Source organism: Callionymus lyra, chromosome 6 (assembly GCF_982586985.1).
Source record: "Callionymus lyra chromosome 6, fCalLyr1.hap1.1, whole genome shotgun sequence".
Classification (NCBI taxonomy): domain Eukaryota; kingdom Metazoa; phylum Chordata; class Actinopteri; order Syngnathiformes; family Callionymidae; genus Callionymus; species Callionymus lyra.
In genome coordinates this window covers 6631213-6648010 of record NC_141823.1, presented here as the reverse complement: position 1 = coordinate 6648010, position 16798 = coordinate 6631213, and the positions used below count along the sequence as shown (strand labels likewise).

General features: G+C 38.3%; 1 protein-coding gene across 2 annotated transcripts in view; it reads right to left on the bottom strand.

Moving 5' to 3' along the window:
- Positions 1-16798, bottom strand: part of myo5aa (myosin VAa) — a 71123-nt gene that overhangs the window by 51973 nt on the left and 2352 nt on the right. The gene's annotated exons all lie outside the window — the stretch shown is intronic.

The window sequence follows — 16798 nt, the reverse complement described above, 5'->3', positions numbered from 1 at the left end:
TCTGAACGTCGCTCACACAGTAGGTAGAGAACAAAAAGATAGTCTTGAGAGAGAGAGAGAGAGAGAGAGACAGATCTTCAAATGATTCCTGGATCCAGATGGTAACCGGAAACATCCTTGTATACATTTTTTAAATTGTTTCGCTGACAAACAATCATAAGTCGTCCATCAAAGAACCTCCTTGGCAGAGGTAATAAACCATAGAATATTGAGTGCATCAGTAAATCAGGGAACAACAGTTTGTCAGCTTAAAAGTTCCCAAACAAACAGACAAAAACATCTTTCATGTCAGTGGTTTCTAAAGTAAACAACACAACACCAGCGACAAAAGCCACGATTAGCAGCTCGGTTTTAATTTAATTAGAGATGTTTCGCTGCTCATGATCTTCTGAGGCAAACTTCCAGATCCCATCTATTAGATAATGGTGTCGGAGAGAACCAGAGACAGTCCCAGTAACCTGGGATGAGAGGCAGGGTAGCGCCCTGGACAAACCATCAGACGCTCAAAAATACAGAAGACAAATCGATGTAAACTTGAGGACCCGGAAGTGACCTTCAGAGACGGATCCAGACCCGATAAAGGATCATGAGAACATGGAGACGAGTGGGCGCTCGTCACTTTCCTACACACACACACACACACACACACACACACACACACACACACACACACACACACACACACACACACACACACACACACACACACACACACACACACACACACACACACACACACACACACACACACACACACACACACACACACACACACACACACACACACACACACACACACACACTCACTCAAGCGCTCCCGGCATGAGGACTTGTGACCAGAGGTGATCAGCTGATCCCAGACTGTGGAAAAACAGCGATGAACACTAGGTCACATGGCTGAGGAATCCAGTGAACAAATCCATCCACTGGAGAAGATCGACCGACGGACGGACACTTGCTGCTGATAAATCAATCCACGGGAACAAGAAAATACAGACTTCAATCTGAGGGTGATGTTTGAATGGCTGCGTAAAGTAAAACTATAAAGTACTTGAAATGAAAGAAAAATAGTTACTGCAAGTTTATTTAAGAGCCGAAATCTTGACATTTCAGGCAGGAGTTACTATCACGGTGACCGTTGTTTAAATCTAGAGGTGAAACAAATGCTGGAATTATCGAACAATGGATAAGAAAAAGAAAAAAAAAACTATTTTCTTTTCTGATCCGAGTCATTGATAACTTAATTTTAAATTAGTCAAAGTTCAAGAAAGGTAAGTTGAGATTAAAATGCCACGACACGGAAATAAAACATGGTGAAGTTTAAGCCAATGTTTCCTTTTATTCAATTCAATCTTCATGTTAATAAATACTATTAATAAAATGTATTATTTGTTTTTATTGCTTCCATTTCTTCCATTTATTGTGTGAATCTCCTTCCAATAACCGTATGTATTTACATGTACAAACTTTAGTGTATTACTATAGGTCTTGCCGAATGGGGTTTTTACTTTAGCAAAGCTACGTTGTTTTTTTTCATCGACAAAAAAACGAAAGGTATAATATACATTTAGTGTGCGATTATGTTGAGTAAGAATAGTGAAAAGTAATCTGTAGTATTGTCGAGTATTTCACTCTGGTGTTGTGGTAGTGTAGTAACAAGTATATATGTGTAGTATTGTCGAGTACTTGACTCTGGTGTTGTGATAGTGTAGTAACAAGTATATATGTGTAGTATTGTTGAGTACTTGACTCTGGTGTTGTGGTACTGTAGTAACAAGTATATATGTGTAGTATTGTTGAGTACTTGACTCTGGTGTTGTGATACTGTAGTAACAAGTATATATGTGTAGTATTGTCGAGTACTTGACTCTGGTGTTGTGGTACTGTAGTAACAAGTATATATGTGCAGTATTGTCGAGTACTTGACTCTGGTGTTGTGATAGTGTAGTAACAAGTATATATGTGTAGTATTGTTGAGTACTTGACTCTGGTGTTGTGGTACTGTAGTAACAAGTATATATGTGTAGTATTGTTGAGTACTTGACTCTGGTGTTGTGATACTGTAGTAACAAGTATATATGTGCAGTATTGTCGAGTACTTGACTCTGGTGTTGTGATACTGTAGTAACAAGTATATATGTGTAGTATTGTCGAGTACTTGACTCTGGTGTTGTAGTATTTACAGACCACATGACTCTTGACGAAGTCGTAACTGCTTTCATTTGTTTTCAAACCAAATTATGTAAAAAGCTGCCGGAGTTAACTGTATCCTCTCGTCCTCAGTCATTGCTAGGATCTGACTGGATTAAATTGTTTCTTGAGCTGTGGAGGACGTAATAACTGCCAAGTAGTAAAAAGTAAAGTAAGTAAAAATCGTATCCTTAGATGTAAAAATACAATCTTCAATAGTACAAAGGATAATTATCTTTAAAAAAAAAGAAAAAAAAAGTTTGCTATTTATTTATGAAGTAATATATTCATGTCTTTATTTATTTTAGCAATTTAAAATATCCGCTGTTACTGAATTATATTTTCAGCAGAGTACTGGATTACAAAATTATGCGATGTGGTCTTGAGGGTTGAATACTATTCCAAACAGTGCTTTGTAAATAATGTTATTCTAAAATAATAGTAAGATGTACGAGCTCTAAACATGTTGCTTGACAGTTAAAGAGGCCGTCATCAGAATATTCGGGGTATAACGGGTTTTTTTTAATGTTGAAACTTTGAATTTGTTATTAAATGTGGGCTTTTATTTTGAAGAACTATTGTTTTTCAAGATTTAATCCAATTATTTATTAAAATGTTGAATACGAGTATTTTTGAAATTTTTACACAGAGTTTTGGATTTTAATTCCAATAATTTAACAATTCATTTTCTCAATTCAACATTTTTGCCATTTGTAGCCTTTTTAATTCAGTATAAATATGTAATATTTATTAAAAAAAGCCACGTTGTCGTCATAGCGTATTCAAACTTTAATTGTTGTTAGAAATTAAAATTATAATTAGAAAAAAATATGGACATTATTACATTATTCAAATAATAATTCAATGCATAAAAAAAGAAAGGTTTTAACATTTGAAATGTGAAATTCAAAAAGGTTACGATGTATTTCAATATTCTGATGGCACTGATATACTTCTATAGAAATACTACAATGACCAGATGACCCTCGATGACCTCCAGACCTGCTCCAGACGATTCATAACCGTGACGTTCACACGGATGACATAAGCTTCATATGACATCCACAGAGAAAGAGTTCATTGTGGCGGCGAGCAGGAACCTCCGATCCGATCCGCCTGATCGACCACGAACGGTCTGAACGGTGACATCACGGTGACATCACGGTGACATCACGGTCACGATGGTCACGATGGTCTGGTCACGATGGTCACGATGGTCACGCCGGGCGCCTGAGAAGAGTCGCGTGAAGCGACGCTCCGGCTCCTCCGGGGCATTAAGGAGGTGAAGAAGCATGTTCTGCTGCACTGGTGTCAGTAATCCTTCCTTGTCTCGCTGCCAGAGGGAACAGCCGAGCGTGTGATCCTCGCGGTCGGGTTTGTGTGCTCAGAGCTCGACAGGTTTACCACGGAGTCGCTGAAGAGATAAAGCTGTTGACTTAACCTTCATTTTCAAATGTCAATACATTCGTATTATTCTTCACCTGCTAACAATGAACAGAACCATCTTTACATCGTGTACTTTGTCAGTCACGTTGAACTGAGAGGCTCCCATAATGCTTTGCCGCCCAGTCAAGCAATCACAGGTGTTGATGACTTTTGAGTGTTGAAAGGCATCATGGGAGTTCAGTTGTTTTCAGCACCATAGGCAAGAAAGTGCATTAATTAGTGCCTCCTACTAAGTTATAGTAAAGTAAAGTTACTAGAAGTTAAAGTATAGTAAAGGTTATTTGTGCAGACCTCAGAGCCCGAGCTGGGGTGTAAGGCTGGATCAGATCACTGATGGAAGGTCTGACCAGAGAACCAACATTTTTAAAAGTTGATCCTGAAAGAAACTGGCAGCCAGTGAAGAGTTTTAAGGATCGGAGAAATGTGAGTTCTTCTACTAGAGCAGCAGTGGTTGTCTTGAAGTTGATCTGCTGTTCAATTAAATTAACTGTTTGTAAACAGAGTAAACAAAAACAAGGAGCTGCATTTTGATGCAATATTTAAGTATGTAGTACTGTGTGCAAATAATAAATCTGTGAAATGAGATGAAAATGTACAACAGATTAGGGGTATAAAAAAAATACGGATACACTAAAATATCTCCTTTTTTTTTTTACAACACTATATGGATATTCAGCAACAATATATTCATTCCCATTTTCATTTGGCCTTTAAATAATATTTTATTTGTATCATAGGTTTTTTATGATATACATTTTCATACATTGTGTATACAATAAAATAATTAGACTGTAACTTAACTTTTACAATTAACATGCAAATATTCACAGCCTTTTTTTATTTTTGTGTTGCAATTAAACATCCTGCCACAAGATCTAGATAAGACAGATAGAGACTGAGGACAAGAGGATACAGACTAGCTAGACTGTGTCACATGCGGAATAAGGATGTGACTTAAATGACACCGTAAGAGACATAAGTCAATGTTTAACCCTTTAACCTTCGCCACAGACATGATCTGACATGAGCATGGGTCAATTTCATAACTGGGGACAAGAGGATACAGAGGAATCCAGCAGCTTTTTAAAGCTGATGTTTGTACGTATTTTGGTTTGGAAACAAATGAAAGCAGTTACGACTTCGTCAAGAGTCATGTGGTCTGTAAATACTTCAACACCAGAGTCAAGTACTCGACAATACTACACATATATACTTGTTACTGCTCTATCGTATCGTATCGTTGACCCTGAATGATGATACTCATCATATCAAAGCACGGCTCTGAAGCAGATCAATGTCATCCCGACTAAACACTTTGTCGTAAGATCGAAGTAAAGACTAAAATAGTGGAGTTTGTCGCAACAGAACCTCGGGCCAGAGGTTTCCGAGCGACTTGTTCGCAGCGGGAGATGCTCTCATAAAAGAGAGAGAGGAAGAGGAGGATGATGGGAGACAGAAATAGAAGCAGCTAGTTTTGAGCAGCATCACACCTCATGAAGCTCTGCAGCGACGCACACGATAATCACAACACCACGTGCGCACACTCCTCGCACGTCAGAAGGTGTGGAAACACAATTAACATGTAAGGAACACAAGGACTGCAGAGGAACATTTGTGCGAGTCGTCGACAATGTTTGGATTCGACGAACCCTGGAGCTGGTGCGACGAGTCAAGGACGTCAGAGGCGTGACATCAGCGGTCACATGACTTAAAGATCTGCAATGAGCTCATCCTGCATGAGCTGCAAAGATGGAGTTGAACAGATCGCCAGCAAAACGACCAGCGTGTGATTTAAGAATCCAACAGAGATGCTCAGGAAACTTGAACACGCACGAGGGAGAACGTTCCATCTCTAAAAAGACGGGAAATAAGCAAATACAGCGATACACTTAAATATCGCAATCTGTTTTTTTCTTAATATCGTATCAATATTCAACAGCAGTGTATTTTTTGATTTTGATATCCTTTTTTCGGGCTATTTTGTATGTCAATCCTAGCTCTTTAATTTCAATGAAGTGTGTATAAAATAAAATAAATCAATTTTTTTCTTATATTTATATGCAAATATTCAAGGCGTTTGTTCATTTTTGTGTTGCATTCAACTTCCGGCCTCTAGATGGACGTCATTACGTCCTCCACAGCTAAAAGAACAATGAAATCCAGCCAGATTCTATCTAGTAATGACTGAGGACCAGAGGATACAGTTAACTCTGGCAGCTTTTACATATTTTGGTTTGAAAGCGAATTAAAGCAGTTAACACATTATGTATAAAATAAAATAATTGGACTTTCAATGTCTTTTACATATAACTTGCAAATATTCACAGCCTTCTTTTTTCATTTTTGTTTTGCAATTAAACATCCTGCCACAAGATGTAGATAAGACGGATATAGACTGAGGACGAGAGGATACAGACTAGCTAGACTGTCACATGCGGAATAAGGATGTGACTTAAATGACACCGTAAGAGATATGAGTCGATGTTTAACGCTTTAACTTTCGCCACAGACAGGATATGACATGAGCATGGGTGAATTTCATAACTGGGGACAAGAGGATACAGTGGAATCCAGCAGCTTTAAAAGCTGATGTTTGGACATATTTTGGTTTGAAAACAAATGAAAGCAGTTACGACTTCATCAAGAGTCATGTGGTCTGTAAATACTACAACACCAGAGTCAAGTACTCGACAATACTACACACATAAATAACTGTTCCTACAGTATCACTGTATATGTTATCGTTGTCTCTGTATCCTGACATGTATCATATCGACAGGCTCTTGACAACACAAACAAGTGTCAAGGGTCAAGTACTTCCTCGTACAACATCCTACATGACACGACCGCACAGGTGCGACAGCTGCCGACACGATCTCATCTCATCAGGTTGATGTCCTCACACCGTCTGACCTCTTGACCTTCTCACACTAAACCCCTCCTGCCATTTTGGCACCTTGCTAAAGACTGAATCCTAAAACACGGATTAGAAACTGACCTTGTCGAGACCGTCACTACTGCAAGAACTCGTTCAATTCGGTAGACAAATATAATAAAATCTTGTGGTAATTGAAGGATGTGTGTCGATAATCTTTTATTTTGAAGGAAAACATGTATATTAATTGTACAACTTGCAAGCAGGTAAATAAATTACTATGTTTTTCAATTTGCATTGCGTCTTAAATCTGTGTCATTATCTCTTGAAATTCATATCAAGTATCAGAAGTGTTTTAAATGACGAGTTTATGTATAAATGAGAGTATGTTTTAGTGTTAAAGTATGTATTAATCTTCACTTTTTAAATAGTTATAACTAAAAGTAGACAATGTGTTGCAAACATGTTTAACCAAATTTTATTAAAATAAAAACCATTAGCTTACAATAGATATTTTAACGCTGAAAAAAATAAGGGCAATGTGAAATGAGGAAAAGGTTAAACTAAAAGGTTTACTTGCTCGCTTAGGTAGTCGAGTACTAGCTGCAATCACGTCGCCTTGTAACACTGTATCTTTAAATAACTTAATAATGTTCTACAATTAAAGAATAAGTCAATTATTTCTTAAAAACAACCGAGTTTTAATATTTTATGTCTGAGGTATGTACATATATGTACATTTGTCCAAATTAAAGGCTCAATCTGTATTATTTAAAATGGCGTTTCTGGTACCCCCTAGTGTCTCGATAGTTTAACTGCAACGTTGTCAATCATTTTTCTGCTTGAATATTTGTTCACGAAACAAGATAAAGGCTCTTGTGATGACAATATGTTGCTTTGTCAAAACATTTTCATCAAAGTGGGAGCAGTTTCATAACCATAAGAACATATCAAACAAAAAGATCAAGGAATAAACAAGATGCTCGACAGAATAGTCCTGAACAAACTCTCGCTCCGTCTGGTGGTTAATCCTGGTTTAAGCGAGACCCAGGATCAGTGGGTGATTAGGTTAACTCTGGGTTTAATGGCGGCTAATCTTACTCAGGTCGACTAAACCAAGACTTGTTTGTAATCGCCTGCTCGAGAGGAAGCTGTGATTAAAATAACACCTTCAAGTGTTTTCCTGTTGATGAAGACGGAGAAAAGAAAAGCTCGACCACGTTAGTTAAGGTTAGGGTTTAGGGACCAACAAGGCATTAAACAAGTCACAAACAAAACCGTCAGACTCGACCTCGGTTCCTATTGGTTGAGTGGATATCGTGTGCGAGTGTTTTTATCAACATTAATTGTGTGTTTAGGCCACAGCTTGTGTGTGGAGTTTAGAAGTCAATACCAGATTAAAAGACCTCACACTGTTAATGCAGATTTTCCTCTTGAGCCGAGAGTCCCTGCAGAAGAAACTCATCCTTTTCATGTAGTTCTTAACGTGTCAACCCGAGGCCAGATCGTCCAACTCATTTTGGTCTTAAGCACAGTATTTTTGTGTGTAAACAAGAAGGATGTGTCTCGCCTGCAGTAAATACTCAACTCTGCAGCCAGAATTCTGAGCCGCTCTAGTAGAAGAACTCACATTTCCCCTTAAAACTCTTCACTGGCTGCCAGTTTCTTTCAGGATCATTTTAAAATTCTGGTTCTTACTTTCAGATCTATTCATGGTCAGACCTTCCATCAGTGATCTGATCCAGACTTACACCCCAGCTCGGGCTCTGAGGTCTGTGGATCAGAATCTACTGATGGTTCCTGAACACGCTTCAGGACCAGAGGAGAGAAATCCTTCCAGACTGTTGCTCCTAAGCTTTGGAACCATCTCTGTGTTTGATGATCTACTGACTTCTTCAAGAAACATCTGAAGACATTTTTATTTGTGTTTTAACCCGATTTTCTCCTGTGTTTGTCTTATGTGTCTTGATATTTTAAAGTATATATTTTAACTTTGTATTGTTTTTGATTGTTAAAACGCTTTGGGACCCTGGTCTGGACAAAATTAACCTTACAAATAACTTTTACTTTACATACTTAGTATTTTACACATCCCTAAAAACAGCGTGTTCTACAGAGCGACTGCTGCTCTACAGCATCTTAAATCTAAAATAAGAATCAGGAACCTTTGAGAAAGTATCAAAGGACATTAAATAAACGGTGGAAAAGCCGGTGTGCCACGAGAAAAGAGACCGAAAATCACTTTTGGTTTAGACTCCCTGTTGCAGGCGGGTCAGACGTAGACGCTTCAATGAATAGACATTTTGTTCGGCCCTTTGACTCGTGTGTTTTGGACCCATGAATGATTCCATTGGACACCCCTGGTTTGGAGTCATCAACTGACTTCTGTTTGCAGAGCCGAGTGCCTCGAGGTCAACCAATGTAAAGGGTAACATAGAAACTCAGGGAAGAGAAAAGAAGCAAAGTTTCCCCGAAAACCACAATCAGCCCCGACTTCCCTACGTCAACAGAAACACAAGCAGGCGTTGTGGCGTCTTTAGGGGGAAGATGATTGAACTCAGGCCACATGAACATATTGTTCAGAGCAATTACAAACCGTTGTGAAAACTAAAGAGTATCCAGGCCTGAAATGGTCTGCAATTTGTTATCAAAATGAAAGAAAAGGCCTCGTTTATAGAAGTATATCCGTGTATATATATAATAATATATAATATATTTGTGTATATAATATATTTAATGGTTGAATTCAACACTTTTTCAAATTTAATCTATGTTGTTCATTTAAGAATTGCATTATTTGTTTATGTTTATGAGGGTTCGATGAAATCGTTCGGTACTCTTTCGATCAACACTTTAAAAAAAAAAAAAAAAATGGTTTAACATGTTAACATTTGAACAAATAAATAATGATAATAACGTTCTAACATTGCATATGCTAAACTCAAACATTCAATATTCTGATACACTTCCATACTTTTTTCCAATTTCTCCTACTGAAAACATCAAAGGGCACTCTTGTACTTCGGCCGTGTAGGAAATGAATGCAACTCACGTCTCCAACCTACTGCAGTAAAACAGTCTGGTGGTCAGTTTAGCATTTTGTTGACTGAGAGAATAGCTGGAATTTAATCCATCTTATAGTTTTAATATATAACAGCGAGAAGAAACTCTTAAGATCCGTGTTCAACTCCAAGTATTTCAATATATTACGATATATTGCGTGTCGCGTCACAGATTCCTGACACAGCTACACGAGCGGCGGCTGAACTATGTGAAATGTGTTTTGCCCACATTTTCCCCCCGTCCAGCCATCAATGGAGGCCCAGACTGCTGGAGCGCCGTCACATGATGACCCTCATGTGAGGATCTGCTGTTTTTCTGCTCAACCAGACTCGCGGCAGTAAAGGAGTCAGAAGCAGCTCTGCTGGACCCAGTGGAGCGACGACCAGAACCAGATTAGTAGCACGTGTGCGCAGAGATCACCTTCCCCGACTAATGGTTCTCTAAGCAAATTAAGTAGAGTTCACTTTTGTTGGGTCTGTCACGAAGAATTTAAAATAGGACCAAAGACCGTCTTTATCACGCTGAGTCATTTGTTCATGTAGACTCAGAGACCTATGAACAAGTGGGTGTTTAAGATAAGATAAGAGACAAAGATGAAGGATGTCAATGCCACGAGGTAAAACTAGAATTTGTTTGTTGAAGGACAAACAAACAAACACAAAGATAATCAAGATAAATCAAACTTAAATTTATTTTAAAAAAAAAGACAAAATCACAATCAGACTCTTATTTCCTGTTTGGTAAAGATACATTTACTTCGACTGCTAGAAGATTTTGACCATGAATAGATATGAAAGTAAGAACCAGAATTTTAAAGTTGATCCTGAAAGAAACTGGCCGCCAGTGAAGAGTTTGAAGGATCGGAGAAATGTGAGTTCTTCTACTAGAGCAGCTCAGAATTCTGGCTGCAGAGTTCTGAATCAACTGCAGGTGATACAGATCCTTCTGTTAAGACATGAAAACCAACTGTTACAATAGTCCAGACGAGAAGAAACAAACGCATGGATTACAAGATCCAGATCATATAAAAACAAATTTCTTACTTACAGAAACTAAATTGATGGTCAATCTGTTAAACTTGGTTACCATGGCTAAGTCAGTATTTTTGGGCTATAAGTCGCACGGCTACATAATACTATGGAAGCTTGCGGAGTAATACTAGTTTATCAAAGTCGTTTGAGTTGGGCAAGTACAACCAGAATGAATACCTTAAATGCACTGGATTATAAAACGCACTGGATTATAAAACGCAATGGATTTTAAAACGCACTGCCCATTTTTGAGAAAAATTTGAGGATTTTTAGTGCGCCTTCCAGTCCAGAAATGACGGTATTTCAAAGATGCCCAACATGTAACTCTACCAGGAGACCACAAAGTTCGCTCGTGTAAACAGCTATGCATAACAAATACAAATGTTATACAACACAGATGTTGTACAAAGTTAAGGGAAGTGGCTCGATAGGTTCGGTCACACAACAACAATAAAAATAACGATGACTTCTCAGAGTTAAAATGACTCCAAAAGTATAACATGATCACACAGTCGTTTAGAAATACACAGACGGCTGAAGCTTATTGTAGGAGTTGAAGGAAGTGAAGCTAAGTCAACACAGATGGACTTTAAATGTAGCCAGGAAAGTAGGGACACACCTGATGTGGCGTCTAAGAAACAAGGTCAAGTGCTTAACCGGTCGGTGGAGGGTTTTCAAATAAGCCACCAGGTCCTACTTCAGTCGAGACTCTCAGGGGCAGCTGGGAACAGACCACAAAGTAGACCAGATGGAGGGATTACCTCTGTAATCGTCCGTCGGAAGGAAACTGTGGAACACGTCGACACACCTGGAACCGTGGGTCAGGTCCAACTTTAAAGTTACGTTTTAATTTGACGACACGAACGAGACTCGCTGGAAGAGCTTCAGATGCAGACGTCGTCGTTGGAAGAGACTAGAAGGAAGACGTTTGGAGAGAAAGTCTTCAAAGATGAAGACAACAGGTGTGACTACAGCAGTGGTTCCCAAACTTTTTTTTTGCCTTGATGTGTGCGTTATACATAAGTTCAAGCAGTAAAAAAAAAAAGATTATAAAATGGAAAATAAATGATAATGTATTTTTGGGGATAAAAAAAATTCTGGAAATACAATATATATTGCGAACTGTAGGAATGACGGTTAGGTTCCTTTTAAATAATTGAATTGCAGAAAAAAAACTGTCATAGCATAGGAAACACACAATAGTATTACATGCGTATCATCGATTTACCATTTACTCGTTAAATGTCAATTAAAAATCAATACTACTGTTGAATATTCTTATGCTATTGTGTTTACATATTTCTGACAGCCTAATAGTCCATGTTAATCCAGAAAGTTAAACAATGTTTTTTGTCAACGTACCGATTTTAAAATAGTTACTATTATTAGAACCATGTCTAGTTTTTTTAACTCCTCATAACCATCTTTCATGTTGTGTCTTCATTGGTTTTCTCCAAAAGATAACGGTTTATTGAAGAAAGTATTTCGTCACGACAGAAAGTTACTCGCTAATCTCACCAATATATGGAATTATTTCTCTTTTTTTCTCTTTGTTCTTGTTCTGATTTTTTTTTTTTTTATGAATAATTGCTGTATTGCTGTGGCTAATTGGAAAAAACAATTTCCCGAAAATGACCTCCTGAGGGATCAATTAAGTTCTACATAACCTAAACACAAGTACAAGCCGAGAACAGATTAAAGGTTTGAACTACAGTGAAGAGACTGGTCATAAAAGTGCGGCGTCACAGTCCTCGGATCACCGGGTATCGTTTCTGTTGCATAACTTTAATTTAATTCTGCTCAGAAATAACTGCTTGTTCCGTGAAGACATGAATGTTGTACTTGTGTCTCCGCCAAACAAAAAAAAAGACGACTCATAAAACATGGATACGTGTTCTGAGAAAATGTAAAAAAAAGGAGTGAGGCGTTCGTTTCTCATGGCAGTCGAGCAGGACCATGTTGTGTGGAACCACAGGAAAGTGACTCAAAACTCCCGAAGCTGGTGAGTATTTTTTTTTGGTTAAAGATTAAAAAAAAAACCTCGCCACAAAACCAGGTTGTACTCATGAGTACATCTGCTTGAAGACCACACCAGGGTGTGTCGACTCTGGACTCCAAATTATTGATGACCGTGTCATCATCAGCATAGAAGCGTCAGAAAAATGAGCCAGAACTCTGGGATCTGAGTCACGAAAAGAGCGAAAGTGTAGCAAAGAAACTTACATCGAGGTACAAATACTCCAGTTCCCAGTCCATGTCCTGCGAGCTCCTAGTTCATTCTGTACTGAATCTTCTTCTGTTCCTCTCAACGCCTGCAGCCACTCATGCCACAAGACCTTCTCCGAACCAGGACCGATGCGCAGAGAAACCTTCCCATTGTGTCGCCGACATCAGCGCATACGTTTGCAGAAGCTCCCAGTGTCGTGGACACTAATTGGCCGCTTCAGCCGTCCGTCAAACTAATGTCCTCCTCTCTTAAAAAATCACATGAGCGCTGAGACAAACAACACAACCAATGACACACGACGACAACAACAACAGGAAAAGATTTTCCGGGTAAATAGTTTCGATTCAAACGTCGTGGTTGCTCGACAGCGTCTAGTGACATCTAGTGGTTTGGAGGAGACGTCCACACAACTTCCTTTCAATTTGGTTTTTTTTACCGAACATTTGAATAACACCAGTGAGGAGAGAAGGAAGTCAACAGCACTGAGGTGGCGCATACCTCTGTCAAGGAGTTGTGTTGGTTCATAGTAGGGCTGAGCTGATTTTTGTGATTTTGATTTAGTATCAACGTTACAAGTCATTATATAGACATGTCCAAAGGTATGAGTGTGTGTGTGAATGGTTGTCTGTCTTTGTGTGACTTGCGAAAGACTGGCGTCCTGTCCAGGGTGTCCCCTGCCTCTCGCCCTATGATACTGGGATAGGATCCAGTCTCCCCGCGAGGGAATGGGATAAGGGATAAAGCGGTAGACAATGAATGAATGATTGATTGATTGATTGATTACAAGTAGATGTACAAGTACAAGTATATGTAGTACTGGCCTGCATTGATTGACACAAAATAGATTAGAATAACATAACTTAACTTAAATAACGCAAAACTGCGTAAGAACACCTGGAATGGACAATATGACAAATGTTTATTATTGTTATTATTCACCTACAGTAGAGTCAGTGTTAGTCAGTTGATTTATATCGGAAAAATGTGTTTATACACCAGGGGTGGGCAATTATAATTCATCAAGGGCCACATTCAATGATGTGAATGTTGTAAGGGCCCGTCAAGCAAAAAGAAAGACAAAAAAAAAACCCTTAAAAAAAAAAGAACATTTGTCATAAGGCCGTGACTTTTGTTAAGCTAAATAAGCAGCACTATTTTATTCTTGTATATATGAGTTTTTTTCAAAACATTCTACAACTAATATTAGAAACATTTATACATGATCATACTTTGACATTACGAGGGCCGCATAAACAATTAAGTGCAATTATTTTACTATTTAAATTGGATTCTGTGACTTGTGAAGTAGTTTTACCGGAGCTTTTTATTTCTTACGTGTGTGTGTGTGTGTGTGTGTGTGTGTGTGTGTGTGTGTGTGTGTGTGTGTGTGTGTGTGTAGCAATGAAGAGTCGTACGAATGAATTTAAAACGAAATCCAAGAGAAACTACAGAACGTAACTAAAATCTAGGTAAAAACTTTTCCTTATAATCTCATATTTATGAGCTCGGCCAATTATAAAAAAAGAAAACTTTATTGATACCTGCTTTACAGAGTGAAATATGAGAGAGTACTTCTTAGAACATTGAATCTAGAAAAAGGTCTCTTGAAATTAGACTATAGTTTATCCATCCATCCATCCATCCATCCATCCATCATCTATCCATCATCTATCAATCCATCTATCATCTAACATCTATCCATCATCTATCCATCCATCCATCTAACTATCATCCATCTATCATCTATCCATCCATCCAGCCATCTATCATCTATCCATCATCTCTCCATCCATCTATCTATCATCATCTATCATCTATACATCCATCCATCCATCTAACTATCAACCATCTATCATCTATCCATCCATCCATCTAACTATCATCCATCTATCATCTATACATCCATCCATCCATCTAACTATCAACCATCTATCATCTATCCATCTATCCATCCATCCATCTAACTATCATCTAACTATAATCTATACATCCATCCATCTATCTATAGTCACACAAATGAGTGAAAACAGAAGTCCTGAGAACATGTGATGTCCATGAACAGAAAAGATGCATCAAAACTATCTGAACTAACATCTGATCACTTTATATAAAAAAGGAAACATAAGAGTCAATAGATGTGAAAGGTTGAACGTAGACGACTGGACCAGGCAACAGTAGAACATTCACAGTAAAGGTTAGCGTACAAGGAGGACTTGTTGATGAAGATCCACGTCACCATGACGACCATCAGGCTCGACGGCACCAACAGACTATCGAGTGTGTCTCAAACACAAGCGGCTCATAATATTAGTGATGGTTGTGTGTTCATGCTGGTTGTGTGTTCATGCTGGTTGTGCATTCATGCTGGTTGTGCGTTCATGCTGCTTGTGTGTGTCAATGAGCTGTGAGTCATCTGCTGCATCACAGTCTCTCCCTCCTTCTCTCCCTCCTTCTCTCCCTCCTTCTCTCCCTCCTCCGAGCAGCCATCCCCTCAGCCTATCAAATCACCTCCACCCGGCTCCCCTCTCCTCCTCCTCCTGTCGAGATGGGCCGGAGCCAGAACCTATATTGGATCAGAATCAGATGCTGACCGGGCTCAGTAATCTTCTGCAGACACACGTGCACACAAAGTGAGGATCTGTCTGTGACGTCACAAGTGTTGAAGTACACAACGAGTACACAACGATCAGACCGTGTAAACAAAGACCAGAGTGGTTTGTAGAGGTATAAGAAAATATTATACTGTATCAATATTCAACAGAAGAATCCTTTTTTCCTATTCATTGTAATGTATTTATAATTTTATATTATATTGAATTTGTGTCATAGTATTTATCAATAAAGTGTGTTATTTTTTTTTATTTACAATTAAGATGCGAATATTCAGAACGTTGGTTCATTTGAACTTTCGGCCACTAGATGTCATTACGTCCTCTGCTAAAAGGCTAAAAGGAAAGATGAAATTGTGGCGCTGACTGAGGACGAGAGGATACAGTGACTCGGGCAGCTTTTAAAGCTCATGTTTGGACATATTTTGGTTTGAAAACAAATGAAAGCAGTTACGACTTTGTCAAGAGTCATGTGGTCTGTAAATACTACAACACCAGAGTCAAGTACTGGACAATACTACACAGATATACTTGTTACTACACTATCACAACACCAGAGTCAAGTATTTTTCCATTCTACACATATATCCTGTTTACTAGTGGTGTTAAACTTAATGACAACTTAACTTAATCACACAAAGCCACAATCTTTAAGCAGTTTAAGTCATGGGTAAAACAAAATGACTCAACACTCAACAGGAAGTATGACTCAGATTTGTTATGGTTTCTTCTTTCTTTGGAGGTTCAAATGTATCTTGGTTATCTTTTAGCTTGTTTTCTTTCACCAAACAAATCCCAGATAACACGTTTTGTTTACATCCATAATCTCTGAATAATTAATGAAAATTGAAGGAAATTATGATAAAGAACTGATTAAATGTGTTTGTGTTCTGGATTGAATCTGGATCCACAAACATTTTGAAGGATTGGTCACCCTCAGTGCCGAGTGCACAAGCTACACCTCAGTCTTTCTTTTTAACACACATGACAATAGTTTGACTTTGATTGTAACAACTTCATCTGGTCATAAATCTAGTGGTTTTAAAGACACGTGGAACAAACACAAGCCGACTTCTTTTGGTGTCTGTGGTCGTGTTTGTGGTGAAGCCGTCTGAGTCGCTTCTTCATTGACATCCCTGAAGGTACTTTTACTCATTTATTCAGAGTGTTAACCATTTTTTTTAATCGATCAATCATCATCGAAAAAACATAAAAAATACTCTGATATTTTACTTATAGTGTAAAATAACAAAAGCAAAGGTGATTCTTTCAAACGCCTTCTTGGACACAATGGATCACTTTATTTATCATCAGGTGCATACAGGAGGACATTTCGTTGCATTTAGCCTAAGACCAA